The 21,560-nt window shown below is 44.9% G+C and overlaps 1 long non-coding RNA gene across 2 annotated transcripts; it reads left to right on the top strand.

The window, feature by feature from the left end:
• The first annotated feature begins 14 nt into the window (after nucleotides 1-14).
• Nucleotides 15-17,607, top strand: LOC123844572 (uncharacterized). 2 transcript variants are annotated; one of them, XR_006790810.3, is made up of 6 exons: nucleotides 15-201; nucleotides 515-671; nucleotides 8,183-8,296; nucleotides 8,401-8,519; nucleotides 13,073-13,266; nucleotides 13,753-17,607. It is a non-coding gene; the product is annotated as an uncharacterized LOC123844572 (long non-coding RNA). The 2 variants fall into 2 exon arrangements; XR_006790811.3 differs by lacking the exon at nucleotides 15-201 and adding an exon at nucleotides 254-311.
• The last annotated feature ends 3,953 nt before the right edge of the window (nucleotides 17,608-21,560 follow it).

Below are 21,560 nucleotides of genomic sequence, written 5' to 3'. Positions count from 1 at the left end.
GCCCTCCCCGGCGCCCTCTGCGGCCGGCCGCCTACCTCGCAGCGGGCGGCCCGGGCCCCCCCGACCCGCCCCCCTGGGCGCGCGGCAGCCCCCGCGGAGAACTCCGCAGTGCTCTCCCCTGGCTCGCGGAATAAAGTCCCAGCTCCTGCGGGGGCCTCTCCGGCGGCCCCAGGCCCCCAGACGCGCTTTGCCGAGGGGCAGGTGCATCTGGGGCTGAGGCGGGGCGGGGCGGGGGCGGAGGGGGGCTGTTGGGCCGCTCTCTTCCTTCTCCGCGTCCCAACAGCCTGGCTTCTGGCATCTGCTAAGTGCCCGTGGGTGTTTTTCCTTCTAATGTTGACTGAGCGCCTACCATATGCTGGGTGCCGCGAGAATTTAGATAGTGAAACAACCCTTCTATCAATAATAGCTAGTACAATCTGGCAGGCTCTGCTCTGAGGCTCTGCATGTAGTAACTCATTTGATCCTCACAACAACCTTATAAGACGCTATATTACTATCACTCATTTTCTTACAGATGGGGAAACTGAGGCACAGAGGAGCAACTTGCTGAGAATTACTCAGCAGGTGTGGGATTTGAACCCAGGCGCCATAGACCACTAACCACTGGACACCAAAAAAGCCCCAGGGGAGCCAGACGGTGGGGAAGAACACCGAGGAATAAAGTATTTCAGGTAACAAGAGGTCCCAATAAAAAAGTAAAACAGAGAGGGTGCTTGAAAGGTTTCCCTGATGAGGAGTTATTTGAACTGATATTTGAGAGAATGTAGGGGAAGACTAGTTTAGGGAGGGAAAATAGCATGTGCAAAGCCCTGGGGTGGCATGTTGGAGGAATTGTCTGAAGGCTAGCTTGGCTGGAGAGCCTTGAGGAGGGGAGAATGGGAGGAGGTGAAGTAAGAGATGGGCAGACTCAGGCTTCGTAGTGCTGGGGACCCAAAGAGTAATTGGACCCCATCTTAGCCTCAAAGAGCTCCTGGTGGTAGAGTAGAGGCAAGCTCCTCAGAGCGAAGGACAGCCCAATGGGGTTGCTGTGGTTGGGGGGGTGAGCCGGGGAAGCAGGAAGTAAGGGTTGGCTTCCTGGAGGAGGGGACACAGTACTTCCATTCTCTTTCATTATTCTTTATGCACTCACTCTTTCTTGGCCCTGCTGCCTAACCCTATGACAAGTGCTGAGGACACAGATATGAAGATACAAAATAAACATGATCCTTGCTCTCTGACCTTATAACTCAAGTATGTGTCAGTAGACTGTAGACAGTCTGGGAGTCAAGGATGGCTTCCTGGAGGAGGTGGCCTCTGATGGTCCCTCCACAGGTCAGTGCGGGAGAGAGAGGGAGAAAAGGGAAAGGCATTCAGGCAGAGGGGACAGGGTGAGCAAATACCTGGAGGCGAGAAAGACTACAATTATTCAGCATCTATGTACTGATGACTCCATGTGCCAGGCCCTGAGCTGGGGGGTGGGGAGAGTGAGAAATACAGACCCATCTCCCACTTTCCTAGCCCTGGGGGTCTGGCTCGGGCCCTGACAAGTAAGAACCACAAGCAGTTGGGTGTAATGAGAACTGGAGGCGGGCAGCCCAGGCAGACAGGCAGAGAGGCTCATCAAGGACAGGAAGCTTGGCCAGACAAGCTGCGAATTCTAACAGGTCAGATGGGGATTCTGCATTTCACATGAATTCCACGAAGAGCAACTGGGGCAACTGTAGGCATTGCCTTCACTGAGGAATGTTTGATCCTGCCTGGAAAAGCTTGCACACACATTCAGGCCCATCCTTGCAACCACTCACTCACATTCCCCAAACACGTTCACAGTCATGGACTCACTCATCCACACACACACACCCCTGCACACATTCATACTCATCCACGCACACTCATTCACCCATATGTTGGCATTGACTTACACTCATCCACACACTCCACGTGTTCACACTGATGCATACTCACAGCACCACACATTCACACTCACACACAGGGACTCAAACTCATACACAGTTGATCCTTGAACACCACGGGGGGGGGGGGTCAGGGACGCCAACCCCCGGGCAGTGGAAAATCCACGTATAACTTTTGACTCCCCAAATACCTAACTACTAATAGCCTACTGTTGATGGGAAGCTTACCGTTATGTGTAATCAACATAAACAGTTGATTAGCCCATATTTTGCATATCATATGTATTATATACTGTATTTTTAGAATAAAGTAAGCTAGAGATGCCTGGGTGGCTCAGTCGGTGAAGCATCTGGCTCTTGATTTCGGCTCAGGTCATGATCTCAGGGTCGTGAGATGGAGCGCCGAGTCGGGCTCCCCACTTGGCATGGAGTCTGCTTTCCCTCTCGCCTCTCTCCCCCACCTCCTCGCTTGCATGCACGTGTGCTCTCTATCTCAAAATAAATGAGCTCGAGAGAGCGCACACATGCATAATGATTTGTATCCACCAATATAGCAATGTGAACCCTGGAAGCCATCAATCTGTTTACTGTCCCTACGGTTTTCCCTTTTTCAGAATGTTATACAGGTGGACGAAGCCTGCATATAGCCTCTTAAGACTGGTTTCTTTCACTTAGCAATATTATTTTAGGATTTCTCCGTGTCCTTTTGTTGTTGATCGCTTTTTTTTAGTGCTGAATTCCATCATCTGGATATACCGCCGTTTATTCATTCACCCATTCCAGGACCCCTCAATTGCTTTCAGCTATAAGCAAGTTTTGCTTGGGGATGTTTTCAACTCCTTTGGGTAAATACTGAGGAATGCAATTGCTGGATCATATGGTCAGAGAACACTTTGTTTCATAAAAAACTTTCAAACACTCTTCCAAAGTCTATACCCGTTTGCACACCTCCCCACCCCCAGCAACCAACCAGAGTTCCTGCTTGTTTGCTTTCTTGCCAGAACTTGGTGTCGTCAGTATTTTTGGATCTTAGTTCTTAGCTAGTCTGGTAGGTGTGTAATGGTGTGTATCAATGTTATTTTAATTTGTAATTCCCTAAAGGACATATTATGTTGAACATCTTTTTACATGTTTCTTTGCCGTCTCTTAGGTTACTGATTTTAGAGTTCTCTTCATTTCTAATATCTGCATTCAATGCTATAGATTTTCCTCTAAGCACTTCTTTTCCCATACCTCACAAATTTTGATAAGTTATGTTTTTATTTTGTTTATTTAAAAATACATGTTAAAATTCCCCTGTGATTTCTTCTTATTCTATGTGTTATTTAGAAGTGTGCTTTTTATTCTCCAAATATTTTGGGATTTTCCAGCTCTCTTTCTATTTTTTTAAGGAGGGGAGGGGCAGAGGGAGAAGGAGAGAAAGAATCCTAAGCAGGCTCTATGCCCAGCGTGGAGCCCGACAAGGGGCTCGATCTCGATCTCATGACTCTGAGATCATGACCTAAGCCGAAATCAAGAGTTAGATGCTTAACCAACTGAGCCACCCAGTTGCCCTGACCTCTTTCTATTTTTGATTTCTAGTTTATTTCTGTTGTAGACTAAGTATATACTCTATATGATTTCTAATCTTTTAAATTTGTTGAAGTTTGTTTTATGGTCCAGAATGTGGTCTGTCTTGGTGAATGTTCCATGTGAAGTGTTCTGTGAATGTCAGTTAGATCCAGTTGATTGATAGCGTTGTTTGGTTTAGCCATATACTTATTGATTTTTGCTTCATGGATCTGTCAGTTACTGAAGAGGTGTTGAAGTCTCCCACTTCCAATATTATTAGTATCCAATAATTATTATTACCCAAATAATAGGGGATTTGTCTATTTCTCCTTGCAGATTGATTAGTTTTTGCCTTATATATTTTGACACTCGGTTGTTAGATGCATTTTGTATGTATTTTGACACTCAGTAATTAGATGCATAACATTAAGGATTGTTAGGTCGTCTTGGAGAACAGACCCTTTTATCGTTATATAATATCCTCTTTTATCCCTGCTAATATTCCTTGTTCTGAAGTCTGCCTTGTCTGAAGTTAATATGGCTACAGCTTTCTTTTGATGAATGTTAGCATGGTATATCTTTCTTTATCCCATTAGTATTCATTTAAGTACATGTATACATTTGAAATGGGTTGCTTGTAGACAAAATGCAGTTGGGTCTTGCTTTTTAATCCACTCTGAGAGTCTCTGTATTTTAGTTGATGTATTTAGAGCATCCACATTTGAAGTGATTATCAATGTAATTGATACTGTTAGGACTACTATCTACCATATTGGTTAACTGTTTCATATTCATTGCACTTATTTTTTTTTTTTAAAAAAAACATTCTCTTTTCTGCTTTCTCTGGTCTTCACTGAGCATCTTGTATGATTAAATTTTCTCTCCTCCTTTAGCATATCAATTATACTTCTTTTTTTAAAAAGTTTAATGCTTGTCATAGAATTTGCAATATGTATTTACAACTTAATCTAAATTCACTTTCTTTTTTTTAAAAGATTTTACTTATTTATTTGACAGAGAGATAGAGAGAGCACACAGATAGTCAGAGTGGCAGGCAGAGGGAGAGGGAGAAGCAGGCTCTCCGCTGTGCAGGGAGCCCGATGCGGGGCTCGATCCCAGGACCCTGGGATCATGACCTGAGCTGAAGGCAGACATTTAACCAACTGAGCCACTCAGGCACCCCTCTAAATTCACTTTCAAACAACGCTATATTGTGTTACAAGTAGTGCAGGTACCTTATAACGAAGTTTTCTCAATTCCTTCCTCCCATCCTCTATAACATTGCTGCCATTCATTTCACTTATCCGTATGCTATAATCACCCAATACTGTTGTTACTTTGAATAGTTATCTATTAGGTCAATTAAGATTTTTTTACAATTTAATTTTTAATTTTCCTTAGTTTATCTCTTCTCTGACACTCTTCTTTATGTAGATCTGAGGTTCTGACAACATTTGCTTCCTCTCCAAAGAACTTCTTTTAACATTTCTTGGAAGGCACATCTATTGGCAACAAATTTCCTTGGTTTCTGTTTGTTTGAGAAAGTCGTTACTTTTCCTTCATTTTTGAGGGGTAATTTCACTGGATGCTGAATTCCAGGTTGGTGGTCTTTTCCTTCAATACTTAAAATTTTTCACTCCACTCTCTTCTTGCTTGCCTGGTTTTGACAAGATGTCTGTTTCTTTATAGATAAGGATTTTTTTCCCCTTACTTGCTCCTTTTAAGATTTTTTCTTTGCCTTTGGTTTTCTGCAGTTTAAATATGATATGCCTAGATACAGATCCTTTGATAGTTATCTTGCTTGGCTTCATTCCTTTTTCTCTCTACATGCCAGTGTGGGAAATTTCTATTGACATACCCTCAAGCTCACCAGGCTGTGTCCAGTCAACTCATGGGCCCACCAAGGGTGTTACACATATCCGTTATAGTGTGTTTTTTCCTAACATTCCTTTCTGATTCTTTCTTAGAGTGTCAATTTCTCTGCTTGCGTGGTGTCTACTTTTTCCATTAGGTCCTTTAACATACTAATTCGTAGTTACTTTCAATTGCCTTCCTTTCTGGTAAGTCTCAAATCTGTATCATATCTGAATCTAGTTCCTATGGTTGCTTTATCTTTTCAGGCTGTGTTTTTTCTTGCCTTTTAGCATATCTTGTAAATTTTTGTTGAAAGCCAGGCATGATATGTTGCATAATAGGAACCAAGATAATTGGGCTGCCAGTGTGAAGTTTTATGTTAATCTGTGTAGGAGATGGGCTGTGTTTAATAATTTGCAGTAGCTGTAGATGCCAGAGGCTTTAGTTTTCTCTAGTTTACTTTTTTTTTTTAACCCTCTGTGGTCTTTGGGTTTTCCTAAGAATTCCTTCTTAAATAAAATGTCTTTTATTTATTTATTTATTTATTTATTTATTTATTTATTTATTTATTTTTAAAGATTTTATTTATTTATTCATTAGAGACAGAGAGAGAGAGAGGCAGAGGGAGAAGCAGGCTCCCAAGGAGCAGGGAGCCCGATGCGGGACTCGATCCCAGGACCCTGAGATCATGACCTGAGCCGAAGGCAGACGCTTAACGACTGAGCCACCCAGGCGCCCTATTTATTGTCTTTTATTTATTTTATATATTTATTGTCCTTCAGTTGTCTCAGTTGTGTTCCACTGTTATTATACGGGAGCTCTGTTGATGTGGCGGGCAGGTGTTGGAGAGGAGAAGCTGTCTATAATAATATAATTAAATCTCGGTTTTCTAGTGGGCCTGAGTTCCTGGTCTTTGACCTTCAGAAGCATTTCCTAGACTTTTTTTTTCTTGCCTTTCCAGAGACAGGAAGGTTAGATGGAGCTGGAGTCCACCTCAGCTCCCAAGTGGCTCTGGTAAAGTAGCCTCCCTTAGAGGGCAGGCCTTTGTTATGGAGAATGCTCTGTGCATGTCAGAATAGTTACTTCCCTCCTGCTCCTTACCCCAAAACATGAAGGGATTTTTTTTCCCTCTGATATTAACTGGGAGAATGTGGTAGGCTCCCTGAGGTACAATCTATAAAGTATAGGCCCCTAAGACTGGCTCCCCAGTTTTCATCTCCCACAATTTATCAAAAGTATCACTTAAGTGTTACTACAAATTATTAGCCGTAGTGGTTTCTGCATCCAGTAAGTTGATCTTAGCTGTGAAATTCTGTGTTCAACTTCTCTCCCCAGATTTCAGGGTGGCAGCGTGCCCTGAGACCTCCCTCCCCTGAAGGGTCTAGGAAAAGTCCTCGGATCTTCACTTCGTTCAGCTTTTCTCTTGCTGTGAGGATGGCACTGATGACTTCCAAGCTCTTTCCATGTTGGAGCTGAGACTCCAAGTCCTGTCTCCCAAGTTTTAAACCTAGTTGTCTAAGTTTGTTTTCCCCAGAAGCAGACTCTGAGATTAGGATTCTAACCCAAGCAGCTTACCTGGTCAATGGTCCCAGGAAAACCAAGAGAGGTATGGGAAGTATGACTGGGAAGGGAAGGCATGAACACAGTTTGCATCACCGAGCAGGCAATCTCTGTGGTCAACTAAGGCTCAGCTCTGCTGCAGAACTCTGGGAGACAGTGTAGAACATGCACCAGAAAGTCATCTCACTAAGGGGGAGAGAGCTGGGGTATTTATACACCTACTCCTCTCAGCCAATGGCTCAGAGCTGCTGGGGTGGAAGTGGGACAGGGACCGGGAAGGGGAGCAGGCTCCAGCAACCAGGAGAAAAGCCCTCAGGCAAAGAGCTGCTTGTACTGGAGGTTGGGAGTCAGGAGATGGCAAAGCTGTTGGGACACGGGAAGGAGGGAATTGCAACAGGGTTGCTCTGCCTCTAAAATGAAGAATGCCTTCCTTTTCTGAGCAAAACCCACCCCGATTCTTCTAAAAGCAGCATGATGTATAAGTTTTAGGATCTGAAGAGAAAAAAGCATTTCAAAGAATTTGTCAGCTGTCCTCTTAATTCTCCATCCAACACAATGCTTTACGGTCTGTTTTATTTTTAGGTCTCTGTCATTGGTAGGTAGATGTGGCATTAAAACCTGACCAATTATTTATCCTCCCACCAAAAGAATGAGTCCTAAGTCCCTTTTCCTACATGATGACCTGCCCTCAGTGGGTCTCTTCTAATGAATAAGATCTGGTAGAAGTGATGCAGTGACTACTAAGGTTAGGTTTAACAAGGAGAAACAGCTTCAGTTGGTATTCTCTCTCTCTCTCCCACTCCCCCTCCCTCCATCCCTTTCTCTCTCTCCCCCCAACTTTCTCTCAACTCACACCTTGGGATCCCTGAGCTGACATGTGGGAAAGTCCAGCTACGCTGGAGTGAGCACATGGAGAGTCCACACAGAGATGTAGAGACAAGCCCAAGGAGCCCCAGCTGTTTGGACCTTTCCAGCTCAGGTCCAGATGTGAGTGAGTGAGTTATTAGATGGTCAGCTCCAGAGTCATCCCAGCCTGCAGCTCCAGAGTCATCCTGGCTGACACCAAGGAGAACAGACACCAAGGGGAACAGAGCTCACTTAACTCCAACAAAATTGCAAAATCATGAGCAAAATAAATGTTGATGTTGTTTAACCTGTCACCAAGTAGAGCAGAGACAAGCTGTTGCCACCGAGCCCTGCCAGATTACAGATTCATGGGCAAAATAAATACCACTAAGTTTGGGGATAGTTTGTTATGCAGCCATAGTAGCTTGAATTGCTGTATAACCATGGTACTCACCCCCCACATTCTTCCTTGCCAACAGAACCCAGACTTTATCTGGAGGCAGTGAGGTACCCTTCTTGAGGCAATGGATCATGATTTGCTTGGGTCAATCATGGCAATCCTATTCCAGCTTTCTCAGCCTCCTTTGTCCTGGGTGAGTGACCCAGTTCTGCCAGTGAAATACAAATGGAAGTCTGTGGGTGGTGGGGGGGAGCCTCTGGGAAAATGTTAGCATTCCTGATAGACATGGTCTTCCAGCTGTGACCACAGAACATCTTGCCTCCATGAGAGAAGGCCAAGGCAACTGCACTGTGGGAGCACTGACATCTGTGAACAACTGGGCTCCAGCAACAGCCAGTATCTGGAATTCTTGTAAGGTGAGAGATATTTTCCTGACATCTTTGAGCAGCTGAATCACACCAGCTGTGGCCAGCCTCCAGACTCCATTTAATAGGAGAGACTTGAACCTTTGTTTATGCTTCTGTTGCTTGGTTTTGTGTGTGTGTGTGGGGGGGGGTTGGTTTTGTTCTGTTGCAGTTTAACAGAACAGACCCAGTGGGATTATCTCAAGAGTTAGAGCCATCTGAAACCTCCAAGCTGGTGTGGCTCCCTTGGTTTTGGCAGGTGAAGACAGAGGGATAGCCAACAACCCTGAGCCAAGCTCTGTGGTCAAAGTCAGGAGACTGTGTCAGAGAGGCTAAGAGTAGATCCTTTCTGCTACCACCCTTGGGGCAGAATGATATCCAATCATGCCCCAGGTAAGGCAGTCTCCATAAACAGGAGACTGTTTAGAGAAAGAACGATGATGATGGTGATGGTGATGGTGATGGTGGTGATGGTGATGATGGTGATGATGGTGATGATGATGATGATGGTGATGATGGTGATGGTGATGATGGTGATGATGGTGATGGTGATTATGATGGTGATGATGGTGATGATGATGGTGATGATGGTGATGGTGATCATGATGATGGTGATGGTGATGATGGTGATGGTGATGGTGGTGATGGTGATGATGGTGATGGTGATGATGGTGATGGTGATGCTGATGGTGATGATGGTGATGGTGATGATGGTGATGCTGATGCTGATGGGTGTGGGATGTTGATGATGATGGTGCTGGTGCTAATGACAAGATGGTGCTAAGAACTAACACTTGTATAAGTAGTGTGGCACTGTGTGCCAGACCCTGTTGTAGGCTAATATGCTAATTGCAAAAATTCTAGGAGTTAGGTGCTATTATTAGCTCCTCTTTACAGATCAGAAAATAGGCACAGAGAGGGTAAGTAACTTGCTCAGATCCTGTAAGTGGGTGGTGAGTGCTGAACCACCATGCACTTTCTCAGAAGAGAGAAACTTCTCCCAGGAACCTGATAGACATTACATGCTCACTTTGCTTTTTGCAATGGGTATGGTTTACCATCTGGAAGGAATGTACATGAGGCTTAGTGTTTCTGGCTGAAGAACAATAGACTCCTGCTTACTTACCTCACTGATTTCCTGGGGGAAAGGGAAAAAGTCCTGAATTACCCTGATCTCAGGCTGTCTTCCTTCAGGCCACCACTGACTCAACTGTTGGAGTTCACAAAGTTGAATCTCTCTCTCTCGGTTAAGAATCCCTCTGTAGGGGGCGCCTGGGTGGCTCAGTCGTTAAGTGTCTGCCTTCGGCTCAGGTCATGATCTCAGGGTCCTGGGATCGAGCCCCGCATCGGGCTCCCTGCTCCGTGGGAAGCCTGCTTCTCCCTCTCCCACTCCCCCTGCTTGTGTTTCCTCTGTTGCTGTGTCTCTCTCTGTCAAATAAATAAATAAAATATTAAAAAAAAAAAAAAAGAATCCCTCTGTAGCTCCCCATTGCTTAAGGGTTAAACCGGAATTTCTCAATCTCAGCACTACTGACATTTTGAGCTGGATAATCCCTTGCCGTGGGAGGCTGCCTTGTGCATTGTAGGATGTTTAGCAGCATCCTTGGCCTCTACTCACTGGATTCCAGAAACATCCTCGCAGTCATGACAATCATAATGTCCCCAAATGCCCCCCCCCCCCCGAGTAAAATGGCCCCACTTTAGAACCAGCAGGTTAAAGGAAACAGGCTTCTGACTGAGAGAAAGTGATTTCACCACGGGTCTCAGAAGATCCTCCTGCCCGATGGTGGGCTCCCTGAAGGGTGGGTTCCCAGCCTTATTCCTATTTCTCTTCCCCCAAGGTTGATTTATAGCTCATAGCAATGATGACTCAAGAAATAGTGGACAAATCAGACTGTGGTCAGGAAGAAAAGCATGCAAACAGAAAGCATGGGATGTACCAAGGACGTGTTTGGGGTGGAACCCTGAAAGAGTTCCTGAGGGCATCTCTGAAGAGGAGAGAGCTGCAGTTGAAGGCAGAGGAGCATTCTGATGGAGGTGGAAGGGAAGACGGGCTTCTGAGTCACAAAGGGCAGTGTGAGCAAGGGTTGGAGGCCTATAGGTACACTCTGGGGAGCTGGGGTGGGGTAAGCAATGCAGCTTGGGCCCTATTACCAAAGGTCTTCAACACCAGCCTCGGGTGATATGGAGCATCAGTGAGTTCCAAACCAAGGCATGAGAGGCCCAGATTTGGCTTTTAGAATAACCTCTCTTGGGCGCCTGGGTGGCTCAGTTGGTTAAGTGTCTGCCTTCGGCTGAGATCATGATTCTGGGGTCCCGGGATCGAGTCCCACATCGGGCTCCTTGCTCAGTGAGCCTGCTTCTCCCTCAGCCCCTCCCCCGGCTTGTGCTCTCTCTCTCTCTCTCTCTCTCACAAAAATAAATAAATAAATAAGTCTTTAGAATAACCTCTCTCTCTGGCAGCTGTGTGGATGGTGAACCTGAGGAAGATACAGCGGGCTGTCACAATAATCCAAGTGAGACCCAGGGCCCAGCAGAGGGGAGAGCAAGGGGCAGCGTCCTCCTATTTCATTGTGGATAAATGCTAATCCTTTCCAAGAGTGTAAAGGCGAATATAAAATTTCCAGTCCCTCATAAGTGATTCATAATATGACTTTCTTCCCCACCAGCTCTGCACCAGTCTATGCAGTTCCTGGCCTAGCTGTGTGCTTCCTTGTTTCCTCAGGCTGGGAAAGCATCCTCTTCCTTAAAGGCCTGATGCCTCCTCGGTGGAGAATTCTCCAGCCCCAGATAGAGGGCGTGTTATGATTTCGTTTGTTTTCTCTATGAGATGGTGAGCATGTGGAGGTGATGACTTTGTCTTGTCCATTTATTCCTTGAACCAATATTGAATGAGCACCTAATATGTGCCAGGCACAATGCTAGGTACTGGGATACAGCTGTGTATAACTGTCTTGTATCCCAGGCAGCCACAGAGGGCCCGGTGAGTGAATGAAGGCATGAATGCATGAACCGTGGGGTGGTTGAGGGGGCTGAGACCAGGAGAGGCTCACTGAGTTAACCATGATGGCCTGGCAGGAAGTAGCCGGGGAGGGGCTGAAGTCCCAGACAGGGAAGGGACATGGAAATGGGTGTTTGGCGCAATGGGACTCTACATTGGGTGCTTTTCTGTGAGGTGTTCTGTGTTCCCAGACCTGTCAGTGGCATGGCTCTGCTTCTTCAGCTAGTTGGCCAAAGATATAGGAACTATGGATATGTTTGTAGTGGACATGAATGGCTTGTATCCCACACACACTTGTCCCCTTATTGTGAGGCAACAGCGTGCTTTGCCTCGGGGGATCTACCCATCCTCAACTTTCCATCCATATACATGCACGGGGCTCCACACCCAGCCTAGGATGGGAGTGTGTGATCCAGACCTACATCATTCAGTGTACCTGAAGGCCACAAAGCTTGGTCGAGGGCAGGCATGTGACCTGAGCGCCTTCAGCTAGTGTCCAATCAGGGTGAACTTCAAGGCTTTGGTGGGCTGTTGGGACAAGAGCACTAATACCCTTTTGCCCTGGATGTGAGTGTGGAAGGTGTGGATTTTAATTTCATTGCTGTTGGGTGCCATCTTATAACCACCAGGAGAGGTCCTTTCTATACGTGGAAACCCACAGTGGGGAGTCATGGGGTGGAGAAACAGAGAGTGAAATTAGGTCCCAATGTCACTGTCTGAGCTCCTGGATCCAGCCCGGTCTGAAGCCAGCAAAATCTTACCTCACCCACATTTTGGTTATTTTCTCAAGCCAGTCTGTTGGATTTTCGATGTTAACTGTTGCAGTGTTCTACTGGGTGCTCAACTTGTGGCGAGGAAATCTTGGTACTGGTTAGACTCCAGTGGAAGAATGTAGGAATGCACCATGGCAAAGCTGTCAACAGTGTGGCACCCCGCTCCTCCCTTCTGGCTGTTTTGTAAGAAGAAGGCAGTAGAGCACCAGATCCTTTAAACAAGGGACAATGTGTGCACTGCATTCCTAGAGTATATTTCCTAAAAGGAGTGGCCTCCTGGTTCCAGACTTTCTTCTTGGGTCTTCTCACAGACCCTGGCACAATCAATGCTTCTTGACCTTGGTGACATCCTCCGCTGGTCCTTTAGTGCCATCCATGTCTTTAACTCAGCTTACCTCTAGCTGGTTCTTGTACCTTCTCCTTGTCTCAGGACACTCAGAGATACTTCTGGAAATGTCATTCCTCCACTGGACTCAGCCCTGTAGCTCTCATTTCTTAGAAATTTACCATGTGCCCAGTTCCATGTAATCAGTTGTCTCAATCTTCAAACAACCTTGTATATTCCCATTTTATAGATGAGGAAATTGAGGCCCAGAGAGGTTAAGTAACTTGCCCAAGGTCACACAGCTATCAAGTGGGGAAAGTGGACCATACCTTATATCTCCTCTACTCCACAGCCTGTGCCTTTAACCACTCTGCCATATTTCCTCTCTGGCTTCCTTGCCTTGAGGGCAGGACCCAGACCAAAATGAGCCAATGTCCTAACCTGTGACCTGTTTTTCCCACCGTAGTAGATGCTGTCGATGCCCCACCTATATCCCCTAGCACTCACCAGTCCACCTTCTGGCTGCAAGCACCAGCAACTCTGCCCAAGGACGTTCTCTGGCCTCAGGAGACAGCTTAGCCTGTGAAGAGGGCAAGCAGAAGTGTCAGAGAGTTAGCGCTCACAGGGCAGGTCTTAGCCAACAGTGATTGGAATTGGCAGGTGAGTTGCTCAGTTTCCTTGCTTCTCAGAGCATGTGGCAGGGACAACTTAAAGGCATGTTCTGCAGTCTCTCAGAGGCTCCAGGGAGATGGAGCTCTGGTCTCCCAGCATTAACCTGCTCATCAGCGGTACTGCCCTGGCTCCGTTCCCTCCACATTCACTGCCCCACTCCCTCCCAGTGCTTTCTGGGATCGCTTCACATGTAAACTGTGCTCCAGTCCTCATCTGAGGGACTTGTGGGGCAACCTAACCTAAGTCAGACACCTCCTGTAGCATCCTCGGTATTTCTCCGATGAACCACCCTCGCTGGATCTCAGTCCATATAAATTAGAGAGAATTGACTCTACCCTGGCTCAGGAGTGAGCAGGTGACTCAGGAGTGGCCAATCAGAACACTGTGGTCCCTTACTCTTAGTGATTTGGTAAGAGATGGGCATGTGACTTACTGAGCCAATGAGACCCTGAGATTCTTCTGTCCTTTCCACAGGTGTCTCACCTGTTCCACTTGGAAGATGTGGGGCTGGAGCTCTGGCAGCCATCTTGCTTGAAACCAGCTTTACTACTTCTGAATATAAAGACAGAACATGTGTTGCAGGAGATGGCAATGATGGCCTCTCTTTAACCCTCCCTGTATCCCCCTGCCGTGTAACTTATTGGTGCCTCTAACTTGGATTCTGAGTTCTACCACATGACTTGTTGTGGCCAGTGGGATTTTAGCAGGTGTGATGGGAAGCAGAAGCTTGACATTTGCTTCCATGATTGGACTTATTTGCATTTCCACCACTGCCATGAGGATGCCTCATGGGGCCACCCACAGGGTAAGAGATAATGTGGAGCAGAGTTGTCTCAACTGCCAAGCCGAGGTCAGTCTAGATCATCCAACAGCCAGCCTATGCCCAGACATGAAAGAGCCCAGCCAAGATCAGCCGAGCTGCCTGGCCAACCATTGCAACATGAGCAATAAATGCTTCTGTCGCAGGCCATGAAGGGCTTTTGGCAGCTTCCCTATAGCTGTAGGTAATTGATGCAATTCTCAATTAGAAAGTTGGAGCCATATAGAAAAGCTTAAAAAATTTAAGTGAAAATCACCTGAAATCTCAGAGGTAGCCTGTGGTGACATTTTGGTGAACATTTCTCCACATGCATGGGTGCACACACCATACACACCTCCAGACACGTCCCCAGTCAAGAAATTAATATAATTTCGGCAAGATGGGGGAGGGTTCTGGGGCAAAGGCCACAAAGATAAGGATAGGACGTCATCCTCGGAAAGGGCATTGTTGCCTCAGAACATCTGGGAGGAAGTAACAATGATGAAAGGATTAGCGTTGGGTATGTAGAGAGGAAGACAGAAAGGCTAAGGCCTCAGGGAGGTTGAAGGAGGTTATAAAAACATGATGGTTAAGAAATCAGAGATACACAGGACAATAAAATAAGCAGGAATGGGAAGATTCTTGGGAAAGAATCAGGCTGGTTTATTTAAAACTCTGTCACCCCAAACCCCGGGGTTTATTCATTCATTCATTCAATGAACATTTATTGATACCTGCTATGTATCATCACATCCTAGGAGCTAAGGACTGCAAAGGTGAATGAGACATGGTCCCTGAACCCCAGGGAATTTGTGGTCAGCTGAAGGAAAGAGTCACCAGGTAATTAGGGTACAACATGCCAGTTGTAAGAGGAAGGCATGCAAACAGAGAAAATTTTCTAGAGAAGGGCCAACCAAGTGGGCAACTACTGGATGAATAGGAGTTCTCCAGTTTGGGGTGAGTGGGATGAGGTGGGGAGAGTGACCCAAGGGAAGGAACAAAATTTGCAAAGGTATGAAGGTGAGACCAATCGCTGGGGTAATTGATATGAGATCAGGGAAGGTGAGGGGGCAGGGAGAGTAACAAAGACAGGTAGAAAAGAAACAAGGTTCTGATCCAGGAGAACAGTAGCTTTTAAAGTTTTTTATTATAAGCCACAGGAAGAACTTCATTTCCTATTTTGGCCCTGTACAATCATATACACATACACATGCGTGTGTGTGTGTGTATCTAAAGCAAAGGTCAGCAAAACAATATTTCACTCTGCAACATGACATTCATTCTGATATTTGTTTTAAAATGTTGGTCAGGGGGCGCCTGGCCGGCTCAGTTGGTTAAGCAGCTGCCTTCGGCTCAGGTCATGATCCCGGGGCCCTGGGGTCAAGCCCCGCATCAGGCTCCCTGCTCAGCGGAGAGCCTGCTTCTCCCTCTCCCTCTGCCTGCCTCTCTGCCTACTTGTGCTCTTTCTCTCTATCTCTCTGTCAAATAAATAAGGAAAATCTTTAAAAAAAAAATAAAATGTTGGTCAGGGGTGAAATAAGCTGATCACAAAATAGTTCACATCATATGATTTCATTCCTTTAAAATTCTATAGTAGGTGAAACTAATTTATAGTGGTATAAATGACATCAGTGGCTGCCTGGGATGTGGACTGGGTGGGGGCAAGATTAACTGCAAAAAAGTGAAAGAGAACTTTCTCAAGAGATGGAAATTTTCTATATCTTGATTGGGGTGGTGGTTACATGGGCACATGCATTTGTCAAAAACAAATACATAAAAATACATGTATGTGAGGGAACTTTCTCAGGTGGTGTTGATGTTCTATATCTTGATAAAGGATTTGCATTGCACAGGTGAATGCATTTGTCAAAACTCATCAAATGGTACACTTATGATCTGTGCACTTCACTATATGCAAATTTTACATCAAAAAGAAAAAAGACTGTAGACAAAAATTGAACTGTAGTTGATGAGATGCATGCTGAAGTGTTAGGAGAAAGTATTGTGGTGTCTGCAACTCACCACTTCGAAATGGTTAGAGCAATGGAAAGTTTGACAGAGATATGATAAAGAAAATATAATACAAATGCTAATGCATGTCAAGATAACTCAATGAAGAAAGACTAGTCTTTTTAATACATGATGCTGGATATCCACCTACAAAAGAATGAAGCTGGATCCCTACCTCACATCATATACAAAAAATAATTCAAACTGATCAAGGACCTAAATACAAGAGCTAAACTATAAAACTCTTAGGAGAAGGCATAGGTATAAATCTTCCTGACCTTGGACTAGGCAATGGTTTCTTAGCTATGACACAAAAAAGTACAATCAACAAAAGAAAAAAAAAATAAGGAAACTTGACATCATCAAATAGATGTGGTTTAGAGGATTCCATCAAGAAAGTGGAAAGATGATCCACAGAACTGAAGAACATCTTTGCCAATCATGTATCTGATAAGAGACTTGTCTCTAGACTATGTAAACAACAATTACACTTCAGTAATAACAATTCAGATGACCCGATTTTAAAATGATAAAGAATCTGAACAGACAGTTCTCCAAAAAAGATATACAAGTGGCCAACAAGCACATGAAAAAATAGTCAACATCATCAGGGAGATGCAAATAAAAACCACCATGAGATACTGTTTTGTAGCCACCAAGACAGCAATTATCAAACAGACAATTGCAAGTGTTGGTGAGGAGGTAGAGAAATTGTAACCCTGTATGCAGCTGGTGGGGATGTAAAATGGTGCAGCCACTTTGGAAAACAGGCTGGCAGTTTATGATCCAGCAATTTCACTCCTGGGCATATAACCCAAGAGAAATTAAAACATGTGTCCATATAAAAACTTGTACACAAATGTTCACAGCAGCATTATGTGTAATAGCCAAAGGGTAGAAATGACCCAGATGTTCATCAACTGACAGTGGATAAGTAAAATGTGGCATATCCATACAGGAGAGTATTATTTGGGAATAAAAAGGAATGTATATTGGTACCCGCCACAACATGGATGAACCTGGAAAACATGATGCTAAGTGAAAGAAGCCAGTTGCAAAGGCTCACATGTTGTGTGTTCTATTTATATGGAATGTCCACAGTAGGCAAATCCATAGAGACAGAAAGCAGACTAGTGTTGCCCAGGGCTGGAGGTGGGAAGGGCAGAGTAGGAGATTGATGGTTAAAGGGTGCAGGTTTTCTCTGGGAGGATGAAAATGTTCTAAAATTGATTGTGGTGACAAAGATACAAAAGTAGGGATCTGAAGGAGTACGTGCACCCCGATGTTTATAGCAGCAATGTCCACAATAGCCAAACTGTGGAAAGAGCCAAGATGTCCATTGACAGATGAATGGATAAAGAAGATGTGGTATATATATACAATGGAATATTATGCAGCCATCAAAAGGAATGAGATCTTGCCATTTGCAACGACGTGGATGGAACTGGAGGGTATTATGTTGAGCGAAATAAGTCAAACAGAGAAAGACATGTATCATATGATCTCACTGATATGAGGAATTCTTAATCGCAGGAAACTGAGTGTTGTTGGAGTGGGGGGTGGGGTGGGAGGGATGGGGTGACTGGGTGATAGACACTGGGGAGGGTATGTGCTCTGGTAAGCGCTGTGAATTGTGCAAGACTGTTGAATCTCAGATCTGTACCTCTGAAACAAATAATGCAATATATGTTAAGAAAAAAAAAAGAAGAAGAAGAAGGTAGCGGGAGGGGAAGAATGAAGCGGGGGAAATCGGAGGGGTGGATGAACCATGAGAGACGATGGACTCTGAAAAACAAACTGAGGGTTCTAGAGGGGAGGGGGGTGGGAGGATGGGTTAGCCTGGTGGTGGGTATTGAGGAGGGCACATTCTGCATGGAGCACTGGGTGTTATGCACAAACAATGAATCATGGAACACTTCATCTAGAACTAATGATGTAATATAGGGGATTAACATAAGAATAAAAAAAAAGAAAAAAATTGATTGTGGTGAAATCTGTGAATACACTAAAGCAATTGAATTGTACATTTTTAATGAGCGAATTATATGATTTATTTTTATTTTTTAAAGATTTATTTATTTGAGAGAGAGAGTGCATGCATGCATGTGAGAGCATGGTGGGCGGGGCAAAGGGAAAAGGGAGAGAGATCTCAAGCAGACTCCCCACTGAGTGCAGAGCCCCATGCAGGGCTCAATCTCATGGCCCCAAGATCATGACCTGAGCCAAAATCAAGAATTGGACACCTAACTGACTGAGACACCCAGGTGCCCTGACTGCAGTATGATTTATGAATTGCATCTCAATAAATCTGCTTATAAATGTTTATGTAGATATAAATGAAAAATTTGATAAATTGCACTTCACCCAAATTAAACACTTCTTTTTTTTTTTTAAGATTTTATTTATTTATTTGACAGAGAGAGAGAGACAGCGAGAGAGGGAACACAAGCAGAGGGAGTGGGAGAGGGAGAAGCAGGCTCCCCGCTGAGCAGGGAGCCTGATGCAGGGCTTGATCCCAGGACCCTGAGATCATGACCCAAGCTGAAGGCAGACGCTTAACGATTGAGCCACCCAGGTGCCCCCAAATTAAACACTTCTGCTCTTCAAAAGACTCTACCAAGGGAATAAAAAGATAAGCCACAGAATGTGAGAAAATATTTGCAAATTATATAGCTAATAAAGGACTTGTATCCATAATCTATAAAGAACTCTCAAAACTCAATAAGAAAATGACTCAACTTTTTTAAATGGGCAAAAGACTTGAACAGGCATTTCACCAATAAATATAGACATGTGGCAGATGAGTACCTGAAAAGATGGTCAACATTATTAGTCATCTGGGAATTACAAGTTAAAACCACAATGAGATACCTCATCACACATTAGAATGGCTCAAATTTTTTCAGTGTACCGACAATACCAAGTGATTATGAGAGTCGAAACAACTGGAACCCTCATACATTGCTGGTGGGAATGCAAAATGACAGGGTCATTTGGAAAGTAGCTTGGCAGTTTCTTATAAAGTAAAACATATTTTACCATACAACCTACTGTCCTACTCCTGGGTATTTACTCTAGAGAATGAAAACACATTTACAGAAAAACCTGTCTGCAAATGTTTCCATACAGTGACTCTATTTATAATTGCCAAGAAAATAGAAACAACCCAAATGTACCCCAGCTGGTGGTGAATGGATAACCAAACCTTGGTACATCCACACGATGGACTACTGCTCAGCAGTAAAAAGGAAAAATCCTCTGATACGCACAACACTATGGAAAAATCTCCAATGCACTATGCGTTATGAAAGAAGCCAGACTCAAAATGGTACATACCGTATAACTCTCTTTCTATGACAAGCTTCAGGGAGAGAAAACAGTGGTTGCCTGGGCCAGGGGTGGGAAGAAGGGTCACTGGAAATGGGCAGGGGAGAATTTTTTGGATTAAAGGAACCATTCTGTATCATGATTGGGGTGGTGCCTACTCAGCTGTATTTATCAAAATTCATAGAAGTGTACTCTAAAATGCGTGAATCTCACTGTATGTAAATTATACCTTAATCTAAAAAAATTAAAAATATATATTAATGGTAGAATCTGGATGGTGGGAATATGGGTATTCATTATACAATTCTTACAACCCTTTGGTATGTTTGAACGTGTCCCCAACCAGATGCTTGGCAAAAAACATCGAAAAGATGTTAGGTGGTTGATAAAAATAAATGTGCGCATGACCAAAACAAACTAATACACAATTAACTAAATTTTAAAAAGTGACTCATTTCACCCTTCAAGTCTTAAATAATAATAAATAATAAATATAGTAATTAAAGCATGGTCCACACCGCATTGATTTTGTAAGCCATTGATGGGCCAAGACCTTCAGTTAGGAGAACACTCGTTTAGACCTGGTTAAGGCACTTGAACTTTAACCTGAGAGAGCCTGGGGAGATTAAGGTCCCCAGATGTGGACTGAGCTGGGCCGACTCCCCACTCTAGGACCAGGACTACTTGGAGGTTCCTAGGGAGTAGCTGGGGTTCGTGCCCAGCTGAGAGGGTAATGGCTGTCTGGTGTCCCCAGGGAAGCTGGACCAGGGAAAGAATCCTGTGTCCTGCATCAGGGGGCCAGCGTCGGGATGACAGCAGAGGGCAGTGGGCATTCTGAAAGTTGTCACCTGTGTGGATGAAAATCAAAGCCTTCCTCAACCATCTGGACTGGATCAGACCTTAAATTTTCACATGACTCTGGACGGAAGAAGGCTCTCCAGTTATGACAGAGAGTAGCTTTCTTGCTAGCCTGTCACTGGGCACACAGGGTCAGGCTTAATTTAATTTATTAGTAAAATCATACTTCCTGCATTTAATAAGACAATTGCAGTCTGGGAAAAATTGATCCCTATTATATTTGATGTATATATTGGAGTTACATTTTTTTTTTAAAGATTTTTATTTATTTATTTGAAAGAGAGAATGAGAGACAGCATGAGAGGGAGGAGGGTCAGAGGGAGAAGCAGACCCCCCGCCGAGCAGGGAGCCCGATGCGGGACTCGATCCAGGGACTCCGGGATCATGACCTGAGCTGAAGGCAGTCACCCAACCAACTGAGCCACCCAGGCGCCCTCATTCAGACTAATTTTAAAGAGTTTCACCTACCCGTGGTCTTGAAACTCAGATAATAACCCAGTGTCCTCTTTACCAGCCCCATTTCCTGACCTCTGTGCCATTACCCAATGTTCAGAATACTCACAGTTTTAAGAGGGAGCAAGTCTTTCATACTTCTTTGCCTTTGCATAGACCTTTTCTCTCTCTTGTCCCCCTGGTGAACTCCTATTCAGCCTTCAGGACCCTGCTTAAGCTGCACCTCATCTGTGGAGACTTACCTGGATTCTTTCTCCTTATGACAGTGTCAATGATTCCTTTCTCTGCATTTCTACCTATCTGTGCATGCGGCTGTAACATCAGGCTGGCTTTCTCTCTGGATGTACGAAATGCCATAGGAATTTGTTGTTCCAAATAAAACTAAGACCAATGCCAAGCCCTCATGCTCCAGTGTATAACAGATGACTCTCAGTGGTTGCTGGAGTCTCTCCCTGTTTCCAGGGTGACACGAGGGTAGAGGTGTCATATACAGGGCAAATGCTTATGGAGAGTCCTCTGGGCTCTGATCTGCAAAAGGCACCATTGAGTGGCTATTGTCTGATTCTGCCTGCCCCCAGAAGGAGGGTAGTTGTCCTCACTGCTCCTTCCCAGCTTGGGCACCACCCCTTCTCACATCATGCAGTCCCACTGGGGTCCTGTCACCTCCCCACACACGGCAAGGCAGCACGGCATTGTCACGCAACCCCCAAATGCCTCCACCCCCTCCCCCAGGTTTGGGGAACTCTCCCCCTCCTGAGGCTCTCTGCTTCTTCCATCTACACCCCCCGCACCCCCCCCACCCCCCTCCGTCCACACACACGCCAGCACTTCTGTT

This window comes from Mirounga angustirostris, unplaced genomic scaffold, assembly GCF_029215605.1.
Source record: "Mirounga angustirostris isolate CCGP_5_RB_7025 unplaced genomic scaffold, mMirAng1.0.hap1 SCAF_5, whole genome shotgun sequence".
NCBI classification, from domain to species: domain Eukaryota; kingdom Metazoa; phylum Chordata; class Mammalia; order Carnivora; family Phocidae; genus Mirounga; species Mirounga angustirostris.
This window is presented reverse-complemented; position numbering and strand designations above follow the sequence as displayed.